The sequence below is a fragment of the Aplidium turbinatum genome, chromosome 15 (genome assembly GCF_918807975.1).
Source record: "Aplidium turbinatum chromosome 15, kaAplTurb1.1, whole genome shotgun sequence".
Taxonomy (NCBI): Eukaryota; Metazoa; Chordata; class Ascidiacea; order Aplousobranchia; family Polyclinidae; genus Aplidium; species Aplidium turbinatum.
The window spans coordinates 8,257,959-8,272,672 of record NC_137486.1 but is presented as its reverse complement, the minus strand read 5'-3'; positions in this window follow the sequence as shown (position 1 = coordinate 8,272,672).

Genomic DNA, 14,714 nt, shown 5'->3' with positions numbered 1-14,714 from the left:
GCTCGGTGCTAAGTCTGGCTTTACAACTCTGGTGAAAAAACGCGCACCGCACATCATTTCTACACACTGTGCCCTTTATCGACATGCACTGGCAAGTGAAACCCTTCCAGTAGGGTTGCCAGAGGTTAATATAAAAAAGAGCCCAAGCTTATGCAAAAAGTAGCCCAAAAGTAGCCCAATTTTTTTGGGGGTTCTAAAATGGAGCCCAAGCAAATAGATAGGCTAATATACAAATTTATTCTGGAGCGCTTGATCATCAGTCCCAAATTTTAAGTGTTTTTCCAGTTCTTCACATCTTTCAAACAGATTGGCAACCATGCATTCACCTGATAGCCCAGTTAATTGGTACTTTACTTGGTTAGCGCATAGCGCGTGACTTCAAGAACAAAGAAGCTTCAAGATCAAGCGGCACTGGTTCGACTCTGGGGGCGTGCGCTTGAGCAACTCATTTTCAGGACTGCTCTCCATTCAATGGCACCTAATGGATAGGATAATTCCCCGATACTTCACTCTGTCAATCTCGGTGACCGGGCCTGCGTCAGTAATTTAAAGCCTCTACAAGCATACGAAACTGCCAAGATTAAGCTATTCAAGAAGCTTTCCCAGTCCGCTGATAAAGATTCAATCAATCAACTGTTTGTTAAAATAACTACAATCAGGTAGGTACCTAAACACAAAAAATGCCTTCCCTAGCCCTTTTTTTCTCATCTTTCTACATTTTGTAAAAACTTTATTAAGGTGTTGCGACCATGCCATAACTGATTGTCCTGCTTTGGCATCATGCATGTTATACTGTCCGTGTTTTGTCGCTTCTACCTTTTTCTAGACCCCTGCTATGTTTGACATACATTGCTTTTCGTTGCGATGGTCAGAAATAAAAACAAATCTGAACTGATGTCCACTCACTGCATTTTCATGAAAACCTGGATGACTTAAGTTGCCAGGATTGCCAGATATTAAAGCCTAAACATGCACATTTTTGAAAATTGGCATGTTTAATGTTTATAGCCTACCAAATTGGTAACCCTGCCTGACCGAGGCCTCCAAAAATGCTCCTCCTCAATGAAATAACTACGAATTAGGTAAAAATCTTAAACATAACACAATTTTTACATAAAAAGTTATTTTATACTTTAAAAAAAAGTAGCCCAATTGGGCGCCATCTAAAAAAACGCGCCCAACGCGAATTTTTGGCGCCTGGAGAAATCAAAAGTAGCCCAATTGGGCGTAAAAGCGCCCAATCTGGCAACCCTACCTTCCAGAATATTTGAAAGCAGTATTGAAGCATGTGGTTGAATGTGAGAATTTTATCAGGGCACGTGCTCTTAATCATGGTCTTTTCAAAGTGGTTTGTGAACAGATGGGATCAGAACACTTTGTTCTCTTTTATCACACCGAAGTTCGGTGGCTCTATAGCAGGGGTGGGCAAACTTTTTATCTCGAGGGCCGCATTCAGAATCTGAATTTGTTCGAGGGCCGCAGTATAGTACAATTAAGATTATAAACCAAAACATCAAATCTAAACTAGTCAAAACACAAGCTTTTATTTATTTTTAAAGTGACGAAAGAAAAGGAGATTTTATATACAGATAGCCTACATGTATTACATAAAAGATCTAAAAAAAATGTTTGTCTCAGTTATTTATTTGAATACAACCCACATCAAGATAACACTTCGCCAGACGCACTTTGAGCGAATTAAACAGAATACATCTGTGAGCGAATTTACATAATCAGAAAAACTATCTCAATCGCCGCTTTTCTCTCTACCAGCACCAAGAGTCTTGGCCTTGATCCAAGACTAAAACGACAAAGAAAGTTTCATGATGCGACAGGCTGAAGTCAGAAACTTCGATTGTGACGTAGGCCTCATCGACTGTTTAGCAATGGCTGCTTTGACACTAATAATAGCCATGCATTCATGCAAGATCACTATGTGGCTGGGGAAACAAACCACTACAATGTGACAAAAAGACTATAATTTATCTATCAAGACGAAATTTATAAAGAAAAAGTTTAATTAAGTCATTGTAGTAATTAAAATTTTCAAGCAATTTTAGGATTATTTTTTTATATAATTGCTTCAGGTTTTCGCGGGCCGTACAGAAAGTTGTTGCGGGCCGCATGCGGCCCGCGGGCCGTAGTTTGCCCACCTCTGCTCTATAGGGTTTTGTTTTGTCTCGAGTTTTTGAACTACATGGTAAAATCGAGATTTTTCTTCGAGAACGCAAATCCCCGTTGAGTAGAAGAGTTTAAAAAGGAATTTACGCAAATTTTCCAACATTTGATGATTGAAAAGTCAGTAGAAGTCGCAACGAGATTTCTGACCTCGAAGTCGAAATATGCCAGCACCTTGCCGTCTTAAAAAAGAACTTTGACGGTTACTTTGAAGGTGAAAGTTTTAACTGTAGCCTACTGCTCTTTGGATAACTCATCCAGGGACAGTAGAATACCGGGACGACTCACTTTAATGATTTTTCCTACGAAATGGACAGCTGGAGGGTCACTAAGAAGTTCAAAAATTAGCAGAACTGCACAACGTTTTCTTTGCTTTTAGGTGAATTTATTCTCAGCAAATGAATTGCTATATTTAGTTAAAATTTTGGGTGCTACAAAATCTGCAAAACCTCACTACAGCAGTTTGAGGCTACCTACCGTTACCGGTGTTGCGTGAAGTCTACCCCTGCATTATCATGACACGAATACTATTAAATAAACATATCACATATTAATCAACATATCACATATTTCCTACATTTATTTTGGTGATACACACTTTGTACACACGTGGGCAGGTCATATAAACTGCACCTGAGTATGCGACATATGGCAGTAGACCTCAAGCTGTAGTTGCATCGAATTTTGTCATAACATTGTGACTCTCCAGTTGTCCACCTCACTTTTGAGTGAGCAATCCCCTACTTCTACCATCCCTAACTCATCCCTTCGAAGCCAATTTAGAAAGTATTGCTGACGATGATCTTTGCAAAGATGAATTGATTGATCTTCAATGTTCAACAACGCTTTGTTTCAAATGCTTATCGTGCAATGGTGACTAAGTTATTCCAAGTTTTGGTGTGGATTATTCGAAGAGTTTTCTACCCTGACTAAGCATGTATTTGAAGCTATTATGCCTTTTCCAACTACTTATCTGTGTGAAGCATGGTTGACTGGACACGATGACATCACAAGGGGCCACAAAAACGGTGGGGGTAAATTTTACTTTGTTTATTCGGCGAGGGGTAAACGAGACAAAAAAGGTTAAGAACCCCTGGGCTAAGCATAAGTGAATTTTTATGTTTCTTAATAACAAAAATATATACCACGGGGCGTGTTGTCACGGCTGTTTAAAACTAACGAATGGCATCTTTCCTGATCAGTTATGACCTAACATTAGTTTGCCAGACCATTTTTTTGTTTAGTTAGAAAACCTAACTTTGCCTAAAATTCAATGGCAGCCTACTCTTCATGATTTCTGCTATGGTGACAAATTTATTAGCCTTCACTGCTTGTACAAAAGAGAACTGAAAACTATGCCTTCTACTGAAAACTCGTGGTTATACGTTTAGGTTATCACGTGGAAATCGTGCTGTGACAACACGCCCCGGTTTTCCCTACATGTAAAAGTCCAAAAAAAATTAAGTATTTCAGGTAGAGGTCTGGAGAACTTATCCGCCAAAAGTTTCAAAACAACTTTTACCTTATTTTGGTAGCTTTTTGCTCCACTGCTGTTAAAAAGCAGGCGCCTTAGCCTATCCCCTTTTCCAGCCCCATATGTAGCCTAAAAATCAGTGTGATAGAAATAGACGGAAGTTCATTACTTTATTCTTCAGCGTTCTCAGCTTTCATAAATAAACCCACGAACGTTTGCAGAGTCTTTGATTTTGCGTTGTTATATCAGGTCACGCAGCACGACCTGGCGTAGTCTGTTCATAGTAAGGTTACATCTAGCCTACGTATTATTGCTTGTGTTCAATTGTTTTTTTTTATGAAATCGAAAAGATTGATTTTGGAAATTTTTTAACTTATAGGCTACTTTTAGAACCTTGGAAACTATTGACATAGTGCACCGAGATAGATAGAGTGATAACTTTGATTGTTGAACCTTTGTTAGATAATTTTCCAAACGCTTAATTAATTGAAGGAGACGTCGTCGACTAGGTATCAATTTCGGACACCGCGACCAAGCATTTTCTGATGACACTTCTTTGTCACAGAGAAGTCTGTCCATCTTTCTTTGGTGGTCTGGTGTAGGCCTTAGTCTACGCGATACTTTCTCTTATTTGGGTAGGTGACCTAGCCTGTACCAGTAACAGCTAAAAACTTTGGGGTGCGATTTCCCTCCCACCCGTGGCTGCGACCTGGCCTCTGCTCCATGCGAATGAACACGTGTCGGGTTGCTGAGGTCTTCGGACATGGGCACGAGGATCTCAACTTGACCTCTTTACCCTTTTATTTTTAGGTAAGTTGGTCTTGTGTTGGTGCATCTTTAGATTAGAAAGGTGTTCTAGTGGGCGAGCAACGAAGCACCCAGACCGTACGATTTGTTCTCTAGTGTTGTTTTCTGTAAATTGTTTTATCCACTAGATGCCGTTGAATGGAAATCTGTTGTTGCGAATTGTGATACGTTGCTCAATGGCACACTTGGTGGGTTGATCGCTTGCTAAACCAAATGAGGGAAATACAAAATTGTTAAATAAATTTCTTATTATACATTTGAAAGTTAAGCTTATTGCCTGTAGTCTACTACCTACTACGGTATCTATAGTAGGCCTATCTCAATAAAGACATTCATTATTAACAAAAGGGTAGACTACTTGTATAGCACAGTTAGCAGATAACATTGAACAAGTATTAATAAGTAAGACTGCAGTGTAATGGCCCCGTGTAAGTGCCAATTGCTCTGCAGTCCTAAGTTGTTTTTTTTTGTCAGTGTCATTCATTTTTTCATAGGGTTACTACAGAAAAGGGAAGTTGAATTGAAAGATATTAAAAGATTACGATTTTGAGAAGCTTGGCGGTCATGAATTAAATGCGGAAAAGTGTTAAAGCAAGATCAACTTCAGATTTAAATAAAGAAAATAGATTTTTCGTGATTGAAACAGACGCAAATGAAAGTTTCACGTGATAGGCCTAGCTATTTCAGATTAAAATTTTAATCTGAAAGACAGCAAGATTGATTTATTTCTTCCAAAAACGCAATTGAGTTCAACCATTTGGCTGTGCACAAGGGGAAAATGAAATCGTGTCTTTGTTTCTAAAATACGATTTTCCAAAATGTTAGCCCATGTAAGATATATCAGACGTAGGTAATTGTATTGAATCACGCTACCATTTTCATGATTGATTGATTCCAGAACTATTTCTCCTTAGACTAAGAAAGCTTTTTGGAAACTTAACCCTGGCAGTTTCGCATAGGGTACTTATAAAAGGCTTTGAACCACTGACGCAGGTCAGGTCACCCCAAGACTGAGAGTGTAAAGTTTCCGCTTGTTAGTGTTTGTGAATGTTTTCCATCCACTAGTTGACGCTAACAGTCAAGCAATCCTTGAACTAGTTTGCTCAAGCACATCCGGAGAGTTGAACTTGATGACATGAACTGGCAGTTTCCTCCTCTCCGGTTTCCTCGTTCAAAGAGTCGGTCGCTAATGCAAGCGAGTTATTTCTTGGGCAAACACTGAAGGCATGTTCATACTACTAATGCAGCTAAATGATTCTCTACGCGTTCTCTCGGTGTAGATTCTTTTGTGTAAACCGTGGGTGCAAAAACTGAGAACCTCCCGAGCTACGAGCCTGATTAGGCTTACGTGTATTCAAAAGAAATTTATAATAGTAATGCTGTTGTAAACACAGTAGTGTTGTTTCACCTTAAAAATTTCGTTTCATTTTTTTACAAAACCTTGTTTTGTTTCGTTAGGTTCCAGCTTACGTTTCTTAGTGAATAATTTCATACGATAAACAGACATACCTCAGCAACAACACTACATTCAACATTATAAAAACAAAAAACAATCAGCGAACGTTTTCGGCTAGTCATGCAGCCCTTTTCAAGACAATTACATTTACTCTGATTGTTTGTTAATATATGGCGCTGTTGAAACAAAATAAATTGACTTGACTTCTATAAGAAAAATAGCCAAAAACGTTCGCTTATTGTTTTTGTTTTTATAATGTTAAATGTAGTGTTGTTGCTGAGTTATGCCTGTTTATGGTTTAAAAAAGTTACCTCTCTACCCAAATTGATTTTCATATGAGGCTTAGTAGCTTACAAATGCAAAACTGTTTCCCCTAAATAAAATGAGATTCGAACAGCCCTTGTGTTGTATTTCCAGACGTTTAATATAAAATAAGCAATAACAACAGTAGTAGCCAACCAAGTGAGAAAACCATTTACCTCTTGTTACTTACTGATTCAGTGTATCAAAACAACGCAATAAATAGTATGAAAGAAACGCAAAACAATCAACTAAGGAACGTGGTACAGAACGCTTAATTGATTACACGCGTTGTGCGGTGGTAATCAATTCCAGCGTCTGTACCAGAAAACGCTGAATGTTATTATGTAGTGAGGCAGGTCACAAGTTACATACAATCAACGTAAATAAAATGACGACTATAACACCTCGCAAAAAGGCGACATCGTCTACACTACAATCTACAATGTCTACATTGTTTCTGATGGCTAGTGGGTTTGCCCACAAAGCCCTGATCTTTACCAAAGATGTTATGCATCGTTGCTTCAAAAGCATTGTGAGAATATGCCAGATGTATTGAGGCGTCGCAAAGCTAGCATTGAACAGTTTGAGATTACAAAACTCCCTAGCCTATTACCTTAATGCCAGAAGAACGAATAAATAAAAAAAATTTGACGTTGAATTTACTAAAAAAAAAAATTCACTAACGTTAGTGTTGATGTGGCTGCATCTTTACTTAATGGCGAGTAAGTATTTACTTTCGTTTCACTGCGTCAAAGTAACAGCTTCCAGGGACATCACTGTGACTGATACATTCTCGAAAACACTATGCTGGGTCATGTTGGACACTTTTGTTTGAAAATAAACAGAAAAAAAAAGAAATTTTCATTCTGACGAAGTAAATAAATACTTTAACAAGGATGACGTCTGGTTTGATGAACTCTAAACGATTGTCTGCTGTTACAGGTAGGCTATTGAAGCCAATAAATAGATAGTAAATAATTAACAGTGCAAGGAAAGATAAACGTATTTTAGTTGACAGTTGCGCAACTGCAGGCTACGTGTTAGATTTGACAACAACTTAATCATTTATACATAGGCTACAATTCAGAAGCTAGATAAGAAACGAGGTAACGAAAAAGCAGTTAAGATTTTCCATACAATCATGTTAGTTAGCAATTCGTAAACAAACTGAAAAATGAACTGATTTCATCAACAATATAGCCTAATACTCTTGGAGAAGATTAACTGAATTTGAAGGCACCATTTTGTGATTTGAGGTGCAGAAAGCAATTAATTAAAACAATCAGAAGTGTGTGTCAAATTATATATTTATTGAACATAGCAGTCATAAACTAAGAATAACAAGCCCCAAAATATGGAAGCTACGCACATGTTTCAACAAGCATTTTGAAACGTAGCCGACCTTGAGGATAAACTGCTGTTTATTTTCAGTGCTACTAAAATTCGATCATTACTAAAGCGCAAGTTTAGCTTTTCAGTCTTAGGCTACATTAGTTTTACGCTGACAATGCTTTTTAATCTAATATAGATACGAGACAGCTATAGATTTTGTGACACGTCTTCTATGAGATTTCTAATGAAAGCCCACTTTGCCAATACAGTTCAAGGTTTTCATGCCAAAATGCTAGTTTATGACATGTCAATATTCACAAACTGCCAACCTGAAGGTGGTTGTGCAAACAACTGCACAACAAAGTTAGTCATACAAATGCAGACAAACTACATGAAACTGAATCATGATCATAGGACCAACAATACACTATGATTGTTGAAGCAAGACACATGTCACCGAAGTTTACTGATTGTAGCCTACACAAGTTAGGATAGATTATGCAGTTTTAACTTACTGTCATTTGTTCAAACCGAACTTGTTTAGTTACCACTCATAGCTAGCCTAGGTAACCTATGTTTGGTCTAAAAATTATATTGAAATAATTAATTAAACTACCATTCAACGTTTTATAGGCAGAGAAAACTTTTTCTCAAACCGTAGAAAATTTCATTATCAGATCACCGCTTCAAGTTTTCTCTGCCTATAAAACGTTGAATGGTAGTTTAATTAATTATTTCTGAAAGTTCCTTGGTTTCATATTATCTAAATTATATTGAGTAGCTTACCTTTAATCATACAGGTCTACCTTTTTCGTTTCAGGAATATTAGCTTTAAAATTTATAGGTTTAATAAGCCACTTCCAATGATTGAAAATGTTTTTTCAGCATCGCATAGTAGCCAACCCCCCCAGTCCAATTGTGAGGCTGCAAAATATCTTTTGGTAGTTTATGTATTTTTTAGTTGTTTATTTAATGAAGAATAGCGATAAGAACGTTTACTTAGTATCGCCGACAGAAGAGAGCAATCGATTTTTTTACTCTGGTGAACCATAAAAATGAGCTCTTGCGTGAACGCTTGGAAATCATCCAACAGATAAGCTATGTTATAAACAGCCTACAACAAATAATTTAGAAAACACATATATAAACTATGCATATTCCAAAATAATTCCAAAGATTTGAGTTTTTACAGCATTCCCGCTTGAAATGATGTTGCTTTACTACTGCACAAAAAGTAAATGAATTTTATCAGCAGGTATTTCATTTTAGATCGTGTGAATAAAGAATCAATAGCTTAGCACTCTCTTCGAATTTTACAATCAGTCGTGGCGTTCCCTTGCGTCGTTTCCGACAGCATTCCTTAAAAGTGATCGTGTGTTGTAATTCGAGATTTAATTGACAAAGGCATTATGTAAATGATAGCCCACATTTTTCATTTACCTTCGCTATTCAACCATATAGGTTTATCTCTTCGGTCTTAAGGATTTAAGTCAACCTGTGCTGCTGGGACAGCTCTTGACAACAATTTTCAACATATTCCTTGCATTTAACAACCACGAGTGTCCTAACTTTCACCCTTTTAAATCTAACCTTAGATGCTTGATATTGCACAGTATGGTATGCAAGGTTGCCTGAGGTTCTTTTGGATAGTGATAAATGGTTATGTTTTTATTACAGAATATTTTGTTTTGCTTCGGTAAAATACTGCACCTACACGAAAAGTTTATGTCTATGATAAGCTACAGTTAGAATTTTGGCAATATCTATCACCACCTTGGCCTGTCGGATTGTGGTTTTTATATAAGTTATTTGGCTGCAATATGCTGCAATATGCTTGATTTAATTCTTTCTGAGTAACAACAGAAAATTGGCATGCCAAACCGTGACGGTCTATTAGTTTATTTTTATAAAGATCACGTCATTCACTCTTAGAAAACTGTTTTCTGTGGGCTTAGAGATACAGTCCTATCGAGTGTTTAGGTCTTAATGGGGCTCTGGACAATCAATTATGATCAAATGAACGTAAAATTTCCGCAAAAAAAATGAATTTAAAAGTTTTGTTTTAAAACTAAATGTAACTTCAACAGTAGTTTCCATCTTTGATTTTTGCAAGCAGTTAACTCAAATACAGATGAATTTGTTACTTATGACAAAGTTTTTAAAAGCAGCCGCTTGTAGATTTGGTACTTCCTTGTTGAATTGTTAGTATTCCTCCGCCAATTGTAATGAAGAAAGAGTCTATTCCGTCTCCATGTAAACAGAATTGTTTCAAGCGCTCTTCTCGTTGATTGAAAAAACAATGTTCCAGTGATTTCTTAACAAAGGCTTCTCAATCGAAAAACGTAGGCCACTGTTTGTATAATTTACTGGTGTAACAAAAGCTTGAATACTCACTCTGAAAGACTGGAACATCGCAAGGCAACAAATGCTGTTCACCAAGCGTTGTAATTGCGAAATTTTCGTTTCATCTGTGTGTGAGAAAGTTCAAAATGAAGTGTAATAAAATAACCTTGCAGTAATATGCTTCGCAGCTTTCTGTTGAAGATTTTTTTTTGCTTTTCTGCCTATAGTTCATAACAAGTAATAAGGAAAGACAAGTCATCGCACCAAGATTGTTTGATGTCTTTTCATTTAATACGCACTTGCTCCGATTGTGTGTGAACAAGCTGGCGAGAAATTTGTTTCTCTCCTTTGAAAAATTTGCATTTTTATCTGCTTTTTGAGGGGCACGATGGCACGGGACCAAGTTCCGTCAATCTAGTGTGCTTCTTGTATGCAGTTGCAAAATCAGCATTAGGCTAATAGTACGATTTGAACAAGCTATTATAAACGAGATTGTGAAGAAAAAGTGAAAACTTGTTGAATTCTGCCTCTTGTCTGAGCTGATTGTACTTAAACAGTCCAACTAGTTATTTGGTGGAGATTGTAAGTCATGGGGATGCGAAACTTTATCCGCTTTTAAATTCTCCGCTACGACGTAGAAGATTTATGTTTTTTTTTCTGATTTACAAAGTATTGTACCTTTTATAGATTATAAAGAAGAAGTGAGGTTAATTCACAAGTAGTTTGAGGTTTTTTGTTGAAAACGAGCATGTAGCGAGACATAAGTTGTCAGATCAAGATTCTCGTTTCATCAAGTGCACCGAGAGAAAATAAAAACTACAGTGCCTGATAATTATCATCACCGTAATCTCTTACCTGTTTTTGTTGACAAACATGAGTCCAACTAAAGTGGATACATTTTACAAGTTTTGCTTGTCGTATTTACACGATTGCACAAAATAACGATGATAGCTTGTTTTCGAGTGTATACTGTGTAGCCTACTGTAAGTGCAAACACGTGTATATGATAGTATTCTCAGATTGTAGCCTTTCGTCTAATACAAAATGCGTTTCTCGTATAGCGCAAGTTGTTACCAATCATGTAAGCTTGTTAGTTTATTTTGTCTGCAAACTATTGCCAATAATTGTGGTTTTCCTCTTTATTCTTCAACTACAAGCTGGTATGGTGGATTTTTGTCGCTTTACTTAGGTTTTTGGCTACAGGGCTCACTTTCAATTTTTGCACGGTATATCTCATTATTGCTTGATTTATTCTCACTGCGTTATCCAAGAAAGAACTCAATTTGTACTGTTTTTGAAGTTTTAGTGCCTGTGAGTGACCAGACGTGAAGAAATCAAACCCAGATCTACCAGCACTAGAACTGGAGGCGATAACTGCTACTGGTAACTTTAAGCTTTCAAAACCTGCTTATTGTAAGTTGGATTTTATTTCGGTTCAACGTAAACTAATGTAAAAAATACAACGCTATGTTTTGCTTGAGTGCATTGTGGAGGTTGAAAACTACATTATAGCTCACACGCGCGTGAGCAGTGTACCTTGGTGCGTACAAAAATGTGAAATTATTACTTGGATCAACTACTTCGGGACTTTTCGCTTCAATGACACAAACGTAATGTGACCTTTTGGTTCGACAGGGTAAGCTTTCTTTGTATGAAAAATACTAAAAGCACAAGCTTCTTTAGCCACCAAACTGCAAAAGCATGATTTTTTCTTAGCAATGTTCTAATATTGATTAGCCCCCATGCAAAGGACACTGTTTTGTCTATTTCAGATATAGACAAATATCGAATGTAAATATGTTTGTTGGTTGTGGTGAATAAACCAACAGAGAAGCACATTGTTTACCATAGTGCTCAGCAGTAAGCTCATTTTTGAATTGCTACTACAAACTCCGAAGTGCAGCTAAACAATAGTTGTGTTCTTCTTCTTCTTTCGTATGAGAGGTTGTTTTTGGACTACATTTTATTGGGGTCAAATGTCCGGGCATTCTTCGAGCAGCCACTTGATTGTAGAGTCCTCCAGCGTTGACAGGCCAACTGCCCTTGGAAGAGTAAACGTCGGGCAGTGGTAGAGGATGTGATCTGCTGTCTGTTCCTCTGCACCACAGTTGCATGCCGCAGATGTTGATAGGCCCCATTTGTGCATCAAGGAAGCGAAGCGCCCAACAGTCGTGCGGAGGCGATTCAGCCGTACCCAGGCAGGTCGTCTGAGCTCCTTTCCTGGTGGCATGGAAAGGAGCTCAGACGACCTGCCTGGGTAAGTATAGTACATAATAATAGTTGTGTTGATTGGCCTAGACAAAATCTGCAAAGGTTTACCATATTTCATTGGTTTAAAAAACGTTCTGATTTCATAAAATTCATTCACAATGTAAAAATGGGACTGGTCTTTTTCAATACTGGCCATTTAACGAACATTTTAGAGTTTGCTTCCAAAATTCATTGTAAAGTGGCACATGAGTGGCATAACCTACGATATTTTTAAAGCAAACATTTTTAGAAGTCCCATTTTTTGACCACACATAGTTTTGCAAGAAAGGTTAGCGATCCAGACAAGTTTCAATACGTCGTTGATTTACAAGTATTCTAGGTATCAAATATGTGAAGCCTTTAAAGAAAAAAATTTTTTTAGGCACATAGTAGCCTATAGCATAGCCAATAGCCATGTCTACAAGCAGTAATAATAATAATGTTATGGTTTTATTTATTGTCGCTCTACAACAGCTAAGGTCTTTTAGCGACAGGGATCATTTTTAATTTATTTCAGGTTTACGATGTTATCACATTATCACCCTACTCATTCTCACTGCGCTATGCAGGATAGAACACAATCGGTACCGTTTTTAAAGTCTTCGGTGCAGTATGATTGGCTTCAGTGCTTCCACTTTTACAAAGCTAGATTACCACTTGTATTACCACATTTGTCCTCAGATTACCACATTTTTTACTGTGATTTTTTACCCGATCTTAACTGTATTTCGACTTACTTTTACATTAACACAGTGGCTATTTTTACCCACTTGTTGCCATAGTTACTATCAGGTGTTGTCAGAGTTAGGATTAAAGTTAGTAAGGGTTAAGGTAAGACTTAGGAATAAGGTTAGGGTTTTGATCTTTACCCAGAACTAAAAAAATTTCTAAAATGCAAGTTTTTGCTTTCAACAGCTTTAAACTTTTCTCAAATTACGACAGAATTCCTTATCCGGCAACGCTATTATTTGGTTATATTTACACTATATAGTGTAAAATAAGGCCTAAAACAACTACCGTACTCAGTTTATTAACAGAACGTCCGAATTAAGAAAGCAAAGTACCAGTAGCTAAGCCAGGAATTTTGAAAGGGGGGGTTTTGACGCCCGCCGGCCTCTTCGCCAAAGGCGACACCCAGCGGCGGGGGGTCTGGGGGCCTCTCCAGAAAATTTTGAAAAATTACTTTAAATTTGGTGCATTCTGAGAGCATTTTCAACAAAAATGTGGGTATAAATATTCCTGTAAAATGGTGCTGTCTGGTGGCATAGCAAAAGAATAAGATCATGTTTTCTTCAGCATTTTTCGGTAATAAAGCTAAGTCTCTATGTTTTCTTGTTGCTAATTCCTGGCTGAGATATTTGAATGTTTAGCATTCGAAAAACTCGCTCTTTTAATGCAGTTTCGTTTAAAATTAGGCAAACTTTGTTTTAGAGACATAGAGACTGAAAGCATCATTCTCAATATCTTGACGTCACACGCGTGCCAAAGGGGGGTTGTAACCTCACCCCTGGCTACGCCACTGCAAAGTACTGTACTTGACACCGCAGCTAGAATCTGAAAGACATATTGACTATGAATATGATCACATGGTCACCCTACCTTCAAAGTTAAAAGTCAGGACGCATTCCAAAATCAAACCGAAAACAGCGGAACATGCTAGTCACATGCAATTATAAGTAGTTTTTTGCATATCTGTTCGATTTTGGAGGACAACAGTTTAAATGCTCTTATTTATTGATAGTATTTTATGTCAAATTTTCAAAATTTATAATTTCCACATTTTGGCAACACTTCCACACAAAATTTCCATATTACCACATTTTTACCACAAATTTTTCATTACCACATTTTTACCACAAGCATGATGAAAATTCCACAATTGTGGTAATTACCACAAAAGTGGAAGCGCTGATTGGCTTCTGATTGACACTGCAAAGGTCATCTTATCCTGAAAAGTGATCAGTGAAAGCGTAGAGCAAAAGAAAGCGCAGTGTGCTACGTTTTCAATATTACAGTCCAAAGTCTAAAATTCCAAAATATGAACAAACTTTTTCTAGATTTCTGCAGGCTACCACTTGTAAAAAAAATGTAGGCTTACACTGTAAATCTGAAAATGTTTTAAAATGTCTGAATAAAGTTATGCAATGAGCAAAGAACAAAATATGAAAGTAAAGTAGCTGCTTGGGGTGTGCATGCAATTTAACTTTAACTTTTTTAAACTTGTTTATTAATGCTGCCTTATCATTTTGGCTCATCAAAAACTGTTCATATGATTAACTTAACTGAAAGTAATGATAAATATCGAAGTCTTGTATTTTGCAACGAGAACTGCTAATCACAACCGATCAAAATATCATGTTTTTATTCATTTCTTGAGTTTCGAATAAAAATAGGCTGCGATACCAAAGCAGGTAGGCTGCGATGCGCAGTTTCATGGGCGCATTGCAGTCGCTATTTTCTTCATTGAAATAATGTTTGTAAGCTGTAGCCTAATGCAGCAGCATAGTCGGGCCAGAAGATTTGCTGGATTGTCAGCGCCGAATGACATAGTTAGTTATAGTAACACTTATA